Source organism: Benincasa hispida, chromosome 2 (assembly GCF_027475165.1).
Source record: "Benincasa hispida cultivar pf3 chromosome 2, pf3_genome.v1.1, whole genome shotgun sequence".
Lineage (NCBI taxonomy): Eukaryota > Viridiplantae > Streptophyta > Magnoliopsida > Cucurbitales > Cucurbitaceae > Benincasa > Benincasa hispida.
The window spans coordinates 56,263,340-56,275,290 of NC_143479.1; positions in this window are offsets into that span (position 1 = coordinate 56,263,340).

Consider the following 11,951-nt stretch of genomic DNA (forward strand, 5'->3'; position numbering starts at 1 on the left):
CCGAATTCAAGCTTTCTAGCACACAGTTTTGAATGATATTCCGAAGAATTCTCAAAGAATTTATGTTGATTGTCCTAATATGACCTTGCCTTTCTTAAAAAAATTAATTCCACTGAATTCATTGAATAAATTAAAAAATAATAATAATACAGAAACACAATCACGGCCAGTAGCGAGACCCTCTATCGAAAAAATAATAATAAAAAAAACGTATGTTACGGCCGACAAGTCGTTCAACCGAAACCCAACGAGACCGACTGCCAGCAACACACTATTGGCTGTGCGTTTTGACAAAGGCCGAAAGCCGTCTGCAACCCCGATGCCGATTGTTCTTGTGTGTTGCCGGCGTGAAGTTTATGCGCAGCGAGGGTTTCAGTCTTTTTTTGGTTTTATATATATATATATATATATTAAATCTTTAAACATCTTTACCGAAATCAAAGATTTAATCTCATATGCTCAATGAAAAACAAAATAAATCAACACTTCAATAGGAAAATCATGCTCGAAAACCAACTATAAGTATAAATAATTTATATATGTTTTGAATATATAAACCCTCTAGAATTTGACATGAATATATACTTATCGGATTTCATTGAAAGATTAATGACGATTATAAGATGGTTATTGTCTTCCTCAACCAAAACTAGAATGTCTTTACTGAGATCTTTCTTTATAAGATTCAAGAAAGATTTACTTTTTGTATATTGGACAATATAACCCTAAGGTCTCTAGTTCAATTAGGGTTCCTATTAAACCCTAATTAATTAGAAATGAGTTTGTATCTATTAAATCCATACTCAATTTGGAATCTAGAGTCTTAATTAATTATATCATATAATGGGGTCCAATCTAATAAAATAACTCATGTTATAAAATATTAATCTACATACATAGCTATACTTTAATTATACATATTATTATTTAAATACGTCTAACAAAAATGATATGAAAATTATAAAAGTTTTGAATGGTTAAATAAAAAAGCTCACTCAATTCAATTTTGAGGTAAAATGATATGAAAATTTAATGGAAAATGTTTCAATAAGGTTAAAAATAAATATATATTATTTTTTTGTGGTTTTTTCAAATTCAATTTTTTTATAAATGAAAGTTTTAGGTTAAAAATAAAGCTAAAATTGAAAAAAGTTGGAAATTAAAAAAAGTAACACATAAATAAGCTTAATCCTTGTCGAAAATGACATTGGCGTGTGCAACTATAGAATTATATATAATCAAGACCATAAAATTGAAAAACTTGAACTCATCTAACTAGTTCTTAAAAAAAATTGAAAATTTCTCGAAATCTCTAAATTTGGTGGAAATTGAGTGGAAACCGAAATTTCCCCCAATCAAAATTTCAAAGTCATCGAAATTTTGAGATTTTGATGGAAATTTTAAAGTATGCTTATAAATCGTATATTTATTTAGTACAAACTATTGTGAGAATGGAGATCGAATCTTGAGAAAGGTCACAGCAATCAACAATTATTGTTTAGCTAGCTTATATTTAAGTAGTTGGTTTTTGTCAAAATTGGTTAAATAAAAACAATAATTTTCATGTAAAGAATACAATAAATAATTGTTTTAAAGGACAAAACTGTTGAAAATATTTTTAAATATAGTAAAATATCGTCGTGTATTAGTCATAGATATGGATAGATAGACAGTGATATTTTGCTATAGTTGTAAATAAGTTTGCTCATTTTTCTATATTTAAAAACAACCCTTCAAAAATTTATAATAAAAATATTTCCAATTACATACATGTTTGGAAGTGATTTTGAAATTGTTAAAATCACTTTTGTCATGTTTAAAATCACCCTAAATATAAACTTAACCTTTTAAAATTAATTTAATATTTAATTTAAAATTGGTTTCGAAGGATTAAAAATATATTAAAGATTTTAAAAATAACAAGCATACCTTACATAAAAGAGAGACCAGAAACTAAAATTGGACATTTTAAAAGGTACTATTCAGACAATTAGTAGTTAACTTTAACGGTCCAAGCCTTTATTATTTACTATGATTTTGAAAAATACACAAGCTTGGCAAGATTAAAAATTTGAAAGTCTTTGTTTTCCGAGACAAACAGTACATAAAAGCTAGTCAAAATCATGACAAGAAAATGGATCCAAAGAGGAAAATTATTACACCAGATATAAGGACAAGTCTCATTCATCGACCATTTAACCAAACGGTCTACCACCTAATTCTAGGACTATCTTATATGTCTAAATTGACATACATATCCTTCCTTATTTACCTCCAAGATCTCTTCCATCAAAGATCGAAGAGTAGTCAAATTGACCTCCTGACCTAACAATAACTGCATCTAGATAAATTATTGGTCTAAAAAATGATAAAGCGTAGATCCCGAGAAGCAATGGCCTTTACCCCATCAGCTATAGCCCAAACCTCCAACATCAACAGATCAAACACTCCACAGACGTAACAGTAGCGCACCCCATGAAGCTTCCCATTACCATCCCGCAAGAACCACCTCAAGGCCCCACCCCCTCCTCCTGTTACCACCTCGTATCACAGGACAAAGCCAGATGTAGAAGGGGGAGGTAACCAACAAAGGATGTATTCAACCCTCTGCGAATCAGCAATTTTAAGCATCCACCGTCAAACTTGCAGGAACATCGAACTCATCAATAGAAACGCAAATGGAATCGCACAACACAGGAATGGACACCGCCCCACCTCAAAACACCACGTGATTTCTAAGAGTCCATATCCTCCACAACATCACCAACGACACCAAGACATCACCAAGTGTACCATGAGCCAGGCCAAACGATCCAGAATCACTATCACACAAAACAGAAACAACACAAGGAGCAAAAAGACAAGGCCAAATACCCCTCACCTTCTTACATCTCCAAAACAGATGTAAGGACATCTCCAAAATTATAAGTTAAGACTCTGATTTGTTAAAATATCATTTTAAATCCTACGCTTCGAGAGTTTTTCAATTTTAGTTCGTGTACTTTCAAATGTTTAATTTTAAACCACATTTTTTAAGTAAATCTTATTTTTAGTCTATACTACTATTTATTATTGATTTTTCAAAACCTTTTTATTATTTATTAGCATTTTCACTATAAATTTTGAAAACATATTTGCATATTGTTAGGGGTGATCATTGAAATTGCTAAAACTGAACCAGAATCGAACTGAAACCAAATTAACGAACCTCGATTCAGTTTGATATATTTTCAACCTGAATTATTGTGGTTCGGTTCGGCTTCAAATTTGAAAATCGATTTGAAATCGAACTAGACCGCTTTTTAATAAATATATTAAAAACAATATATATATTTCAAAAATATGAAAAAGCATAAAAAAAAAAAAAAATTTAAAAATCGTGAAACCAAACCGAAACGAACCGCTTATAATTTAGAAAATATGAAAAAACATAAAAAAAAAAAATAATAATAAATAAAAAATAAAAAATAAAAATCGTGAAATCAAACCGAATATACGATTCGGTTCAGTTTCAGAAAATACACTATTTAAAATTTGTGATTCGGTTCGGTTTGAACTCCAAATGAACTGAACCGGGCCGTGAACACTCCCACACACTGTAGTTTCTTGCATTAAAATGATTTGGGCTAAAAAAAATAAAATAGATATAACACATAACACAAATGTCAAAGACATGTTATAACATGATTACAAACGAACAAAATGACTTAATGTGAAACATTAATGACAAAGATAGTGAGACACAGAGATTGATAACTTAGTTTGGTGCAATATCCCTTACGACTTCTTCAAGCTTTGTACGAAATTCCCTCAATACAATGTACTTAGACTCTTCCCCAAGTTTGAGATCTCTAACCTTCATAAGTAAGTTTTTCTCAAGTTTTGATTGAGCTCCTCTCAATATAACATCAAACTCATCTTCACTTCTTACACTTATTCACTAAGTAATTCACTACACTCACAACAATCAAACCAAGCCTACTTGATTGTTGGAAAAACCCACTACAAGAAAAAAAAAATAAAGTTTTTCTAGTCACAATACGTGAAGATTGAGGCTTAGACAATTGCTGAGCTAACTCTATACCATGGTGTGTGTCCGAGCACGTGCATGCGGTGCGTTTGCACGTGTGTGCGTGTGAAATAATCTTTGCAAGAAAAAAGGAAGCCAATCCACAAAAATGATAAATTACAACAAAAAAAAAAAATACATAATCTATTGCCTATTATGCAACATTGTGTTGGACATCATATGTGGCATGTTGCAAAACATGTTGATGGATGAAAAAGTGTTGGCTTTTTAACCCTTAAACTCAACATAATCAATTAAATTAAATTAATTAATTGATATTTTGATGATAACAAATCTGAACTAATTTATTAATAATTTGTGTGTTTTGAAGTATCAATTGCATAGAGCTCAGAACAGCGATTCCAATGCAATTTGAATCACTTAAACCTCGAGCTCATGATATGGTTGATTTTTTTTCATCAAGGTGAACCAATAGAAATGTACCACTCGAAGCATAGGAGGAATGACACATGGGGGGCTTTTGATTTTTGGATTGGTTTTAAAAAGAAAATAAATTTAATATTATTTTATGTTTGTGTTGTGGATACGTGGTGAACTTTTACTTTTTATTTGGTTTTAAAAGAAAATTATTTTTTAAAAAAAAATATATTATTATTTTATATTATGTTTGGGTCTTACAATTAGTTGAGTTGAAATCTCTAGCATTCAATTTTCTTTTACCAAAATTCAATAGCCCAAATTAATTGTTGTCTCCACTCTCCCTCCCTTTTTAAACTCTTCATCTTCTCCACATTTCAACAACTTCACATTATTTTTACAATCCTCCATAGCTCATTAAGCCTTCATTGTTACTCTCTCTCATTTATTCTTGAGAGAGATATTGTATTATGAGGATTATTTATTGTGAGATGAAATTTGTAAATCCACTCTTTTAGAGAGTTTTTCAAGTGTGTTCTTTAATTTTTCAAATTTTTGTATGGGTTGATTCTTGATCCCCGAAAAAGAGTTGTTATAACGATTTGATCCTCAACCGTAAAAAGATTGGGTTTACTCTTTCATCCGCAAAAGGAACGGTGTAACGGTTCAATTCTAAGCCGTGGAAAAAGTCAAGTTCATAGTGACATACCCAAGAGGAGTTTGAGAAATGAATGTAGGTCAAGTTGTGCTGAACCACTATAAAAACTATCGGTGTAAATTTCTCTATCTATCTCCTATTTAATTTTGCAAGTAATTTCTTAATATATTTCATTGCATAAAATTAATTGCTACAATTTGTTCTCATATTTGTTTATGCCAATTTATTGATCTTTTTGAAGTGAATGTATTTGTATGAAATTTTTGTTTAAATTACTTATTAGCTAAAATGTATTGAACTTCTTAATCGAGCCCACTTTAAGGAGAAAAAGTATTCATTAATTTTAATACACCCTAATCACCCCTCTAGGGTTGTCATATCAATCCAACAAAAAGCAAACCAGCAAATATGCATTACACATCGATATATATGAAGAAATTTTCGAGAAGAATCTGCATGATACAAAACATGGTGTTGAAACATGTAGCTGAAACATGTTGCTGATCTAAAACAAGACATGTTGCGAATTATGTTGTTCAATTTTTTACTGTAATAAAATCAACCAATCATACTCCAATAACAAAGATAAATTGCAAAAATCACCTCTAAAATATGGTGATAGTTTCAATTATATCCTCTAAGTTTCAGTTGTCAAAATGTAGCACTTAAGCTTATACAAGCACTAGAATTGAACCCTTAAACATATATAATTGTAGAATTTTAACAATTATATAAGTTAAGGTTCGATTTTTTCATTTGGAGGTCTAATTTCTACAACTTTTTAAAATTTGAGATTTTAATACTTGAGAATTTGAGTGTCAAATTTTTACGATTGAAAGTTTGAAAGTGTAATTACAGCTATCAAAACACTTCTAGAGTAACTTTTACAATTTGTCCAAATGATTATTATTATTTAACTAATTTTGATCAAAGTTAACTTTAAATACCTAATTTTAATATTCATGGACTAAAACTGAATAATTAAAAATACAAATACTAAAATTGAATAATATTTTAACCTATTTAATTAAGTTTACAAATACTACTTCCACCCTAAACTTAGATACTTTTGTATGGATAACCCTTTCACGAATGCTTTAATGATTGATGACCACCTCCACAATATATGAAATCTAGCATTCTACTTACATCAAAGAGCACTATTGCATTTTTGTTGGAAACGGCAGGACCCTCAGAATGACGAACTGTAAACCGTCAAGGCACGGCGGTCAAGCGAAGAGCAAAACTTGCAAAACAGAAACTCGTTATAGGTTGAGTCGCGGAGTTCGCTCTCTTTAAGACGTTTCACGGCTCTGTCCAAGTGTGCAAGCAGGTTTGAAAATTACCACATCGTCCCTAGGATAAAACAGCCAAATGAAACTGATCGGAAATGCACCATTACCGATCAGAATGTACACCCTTTCTAAACTCACTGCTCGGAAAGCTAAGATGGAGGAGGAGAGGAAAATGAAGAGGGAATTTAGAAATGAATTCTGTGTATTACGAACTGTTGAAGGCCTCGCCTTTTATAGGCCTTCAACATCGAAACGGAACGTTTTAAAATTAATCAACGAACCGTTTTAAAAATTAATTAATAGACCGTTTTAAATATAATCAATGGACCATTTTAAATATAAATTTGCACCCAACAATCCCCCACTTGGAAATTTAAACAAAACGATAAGAGAGGAAATACTTTCATCGAGCAGTTTCAGTCTATACAACACTATGCATAAGCAAAGGTTTCTTACGACTTAAACCTTTACATAGTGTAGATGATTCAAAATATACTAGAGTAACCCTTGGTTTTGAATTCTATCTCTAACAGCATCTCACACAGAGTGTCATTAAGGTGTAGTACGAAAGCCCGTGCTTTTAAGACCTCACGTGAATCCCGGTTTAGTGAATGCTCTAGAGAGATTGCCTATAAACTCCATAGGAAGCGGCCCTCACTTCCACATTCACACAGGTGAGTCTATCAAGGGTACTCTTGTAGCTGACTACCCCACTTGTCATCAAGTATAGATCTCATTAAGAACTGAGTTCAACCTTTCTTAAGCTTCAGGATATCATGCTCAGACTTTAAGTCATAGGAATGGAACTCTGTGTTTGGTTTAGCATGATTCACTATATATCACTCGTGATCAGTTATTACCTGTTGAACCTGTTTCTTGAGATCTCTAGTCTATAGGTTTGGTTTTCCTTACTGTGATTCATTTTTCAATAGGCATGAGTCTCATTCTTTCCCAGGTTCTGAAAACCTTTTCTCTGGCCAATCCTTTCATCAAAGGATTTTCCAAATTTTCATCAGTCCATATGTGATCCACTCTAACTGCTCCAGTAGTGAGAAACTCTCTAATGGTACTATACTTACGACGTATTTGATGTCTCTTTTCGTTGTAGTAACGGTTCTGAACTTTTGTGATTGTTGCAGTACTATCGCAATGGATCAATATGGCTGGTAACAGCTTTTCCCATAAAGGAATCTTTGATAGTAGACTTCTAAGCCAACCTGCTTCTTCACTAGCTATCGCTAGTGCTATCATTTCTGAATCCATCGTAGATTGAGCTAAAATAGTTTGTTTCTTGGACTTCCAAGAGATAGTTCCGCCAGCTATATTAAAGACATGGCCACTTGTAGCCTTTGAATCATCCGAAAGAGAGTTCCAATCAGCATCGTTAAACCCTTCCAGGACAGTGGGAAACTTTTGATAATATAATTCTAGGTTTTGTGTTTTCTTTAAGTATCTCACTACCTTTTCTATAGCATTCCAATGCTCTTTACTAGGTCTGCTTGTAAACCTGCAAAGTAGTCCTACAGCATAAACTATGTTAGGCCTAGTGCAGTCGGCAGCGTCTCTAAGACTGCTTATGATGCTCACATACTCAGATTGATTAACACTGTCACCAGTGTTCTTGAACAACTTAACACTAGGTTCATAAGGAGTACAGGCTGGTTTACACTCGAAGTAATTATATTTCTTTAGAATCTTTTCTATATAGTGGCATTGATCTAAAGAAATTCCCTTTTCGGACTTATTTACTTTTATGCCTAAGATTACACTAGCTTCTCCTAAGTCTTTCATGTCGAAGTTCGCACTCAATATTGATTTTACATCATTTATGACGTGCAAGTTCGACCCAAAGATCAATAAATCATATACATATAGACACAAGATAGTGCAGAGGTTATTATCAAACTTATGGTAGATGCATTTGTCACTTTCATTGACCTTGAAACCTATAGATAGGATAAGGTTGTTAAATTGTTCATGTTATTGCTTAGGAGCTTGTTTTAGACCATAGAGAGATTTGTCTAATTTACACACTTTACTTTCTTGACCATGGACAACAAAACCCTCAGGTTGTTCCATGTAAATCTCTTCTTCAAGTTCACCATTTAGGAAAGCGGTTTTTACATCCATCTGATGTACTACGAGGTTATAAAGGGCAACGAGAGAGAACAGGACGCGGATAGAGGTAATTCTAGTGATAGAGGGAAAGGTGTCAAAGAAAGAAGAGGAACTGCTTTAGATATCTCTTTTTTTCTGATCTTCCTCAACATTGCTACACTGTGTTTTTTATACGTTTTCTCTCTATCTAAAGCCCTTCGCTACTAACCTGGCTTTTAATTTGTCGACAGTCCCATCAGGTCTAAGTTTCCTCCTTACGATCCATTTGCACCCTACTGCCTTACATCTTAGGGATAGATCTACTAAGTGTCAAGTCCTATTTGACTCAAGTGAGTTCATCTTATCATTTATGGCTTCTTGCCATAGGTTGGCATCTACTGAGGACAGGGAAGCTCTTAGATCTTTAGAGTCTTCTTCTACATTGTAGGTCAAGAAGTCATTTCCGAAATCTTTGGCGGTTCTAGCTCTTTTGCTTCTTCTAGGTTCTGGGTCAGTTTCCTCTCTAGGATTAGGATTTCTAACTAGAGTTATACCACTTGAACCAGAGCTCTCACTATTCCTTAATTTAAAAGGAAACATATCTTCAAAGAAGTCGGCATCATTAGACTCAATGATCACTTGGTTCACTAGATCATAGAACCTATAGGCTTTACTATTTAAGGCATAACCTATAAAGACACACTTGTAAGCTCTACTAGCCAACTTTCTCCTTTTTAGGTCAGGAATCCTTACAAAGGCTAGACAACCTCATGTTCTAAAATAGGACAAGTTTGGTTTCTTATTCTTGAGAATTTCGTAAGGTGAAGTTTTATTTTTAGATTTCGGGATTATATTTAGAACATAACACACGGTAAGGATGATTTTACCCCACTAATAAGACGCGGCTCCTGAACTAAGTAAAATAAAAACTATTAGCTCAGCTAAAGTTTTATTTTTTCTTTCGCCTTTTCCGTTCATTTCAGGAGAATAAGGTGCGGACTTTTCGTGTATTTTTCCATGAGAGTTAAAGAATTCATTAAAACTGTCCGGGTCGTACTCGATTCCCCTATCACTACGAAGTCTTTTAACTTTTCTATTAAACTAATTCTCTATTTCAGAAACAAAAAGTTTAAAGGCATCAAAAGCATCACTTTTATTTTTTAGTAGATATACAAAAGTAAAATCAGAGCAGTCGTCAATAAAAATAATGAAATATCTTTTACTGTTCCTAGTCAATATGCCATCAAATTCACAGACATCAAAATGAATCAAATCTAGAGGCTCAAAATTCCTAAGTACAGATTTATACGGAGTTTTAGTAATTTTAGCCTGATTACAATACTCGCATTTATAAAAATCATTCGTGGATAACTTAGGTATCATTTCTAGCCTAATCATGTTACTAATTAAATTCGTATTCACATGACAGAGTCTAGCATGCCAAATATTCATACAACACAGCATATACACAGAAGATTTCATTTTATTAAGGTCTAAATTTAATTTGAACATTCCCTCAGTTGCATACCCTTTCCCTACAAATGCATTATTTTTGGTAAGGGTATATAGGTCTGCCCCTATAGTTTGAGTAAACCCGGATTTGTTTAAGAGATAGTCCGAAACCAAATTCTTTCGTATCTCCCAAGTGTGTAGAACGTCCTTCAACGTGAGGGTCTTCTCAAAGGTAAACTTCAGTTCCACCTCGCCGGTTCCAGCAACTTTTATGGAGTGGTGATCTTCCAACAGAATATTCTTATCCTTAGTTTCAGTATAAGTTTTAAATAGACTAAGGTCATGACAAACATGGTGCGTCGCGCCAATGTCTATCCACCACCCTTCACAACCACCGATCACATTTACTTTGTGATCATGGCAACTAATGGTTCTTCTGTCAAATTCGCCTGACCAGCAGGATGACGCCTGTTCCTATAGTTTCTAGCCATGTGCCTAGGTTTATTACAATTAGAACAGAGGAGTTGTACCATTTCTCATGAAGGGGGCTTCTGTTTTTTCTGTTGGTTCTGGTTGCTAGAGCCACAGTTCTTACCTTTCTTCTTTGTCCCTTTAGGTTTTTGGTCAGGTTTTACTACAGTAGAGGCAGGTTTCCTAGGTATTGCGTTCACCTCCTCCCCCTGGTCCTGCTTCCGGGCTTTCTCCTTGATTCTTATTCGGGTTATAAGACTCTCCAAGGAGAACTCCTTGGTCTTATGCCTCAAAGTGTTCTTAAAGTTCTTCCACAAGGAAGACGGATTATCAATAATAACAGCAACTTGGAATTGTTCGTCTAGAGGCATACCTTCAGTAATTATCTCGTGAGCTATCTTCTGGAGTTTATGGGATCGGGCCTGCACGGATTAGTCATTCGTCATCTGGAACTTGAGATAACGGCTAACTGTATATTTCTTCGACCCGGCCTCCTCGGTGTCATACTTCTTTTGCAGAGCATCCCAAACCTCTTTCGTTGTCTTCATTGTATTGTAGTAGTCATACAAATCATCAGTCAAACAATTTAAAATGAAATTCTTACATAGAAAATCTTTCTCCTTCCAGTCAGCAGCTTCTTTTATCTGCTGTTCAATTGGTTCTTCTAAAGAGACGATCGGCTTAGTGCTGGTACAAGCTTCGACAACTTTCTTGACGGTGAGGAAGAACAACATCTTTTGCTTCCACCGCTTGAAGTTCGCTCCTTCGAATCTGAATGGACGGTTGAGGTCAGATATCTCATTGTTGCTACTGAGGGCCATTGAAGATGTGGAAACATTTTAAAATTGTTGGAAACGGCAGGACCCTCAGAACGACGAATTGTAAACCGTCAAGGCATGGCGGTCAAGTGAAGAGCAAAACCTACAAAACAGAAACTCGTTATAGGCTAAGTCGCAGAGCTCGCTCTCTTTAAGACGTTCCGCGGCTCTGCCCAAGTGTGCAAGCAGATCTGAAAATTGCTACGTCGTCCCCAGGATAAAACAGCCAAATAAAACCGATCAGAAATGCACCGTTACCGATCGGAACGTACACCATTTCTAAACTCATTGCTTGGAAAGCTAAGATGGAGAAGGAGTGAAAAATGAAGAGGAATTTAGAAAATGAATTCTGTGTATTACGAATTGCTGAAGGACTCACCTTTTATAGGCCTTCGACATCGAAACAGACCGTTTTAAAATTACTCAACGGACCGTTTTAAAAATTAATCAACGGACCATTTTTAAAAGTTAATCAATGGACGGTTTTAAATATAAATTTGCACCCAACAATTTTATACAGTATCGCATTAGGGATGGTCATCTCAATTGTAACTAAAAGTTATAATAGACATGGTCATCAGGTAGTGCGCTCTGACGTAAACAAAAAGTTATAACCCATTTATTTTTAGAGAATGAGTAATTAATCATTTATACTCTGAGAATTGATTGTCTATACAAAATGTTGGATAAAAAACAACATACGCAGCAGAAGC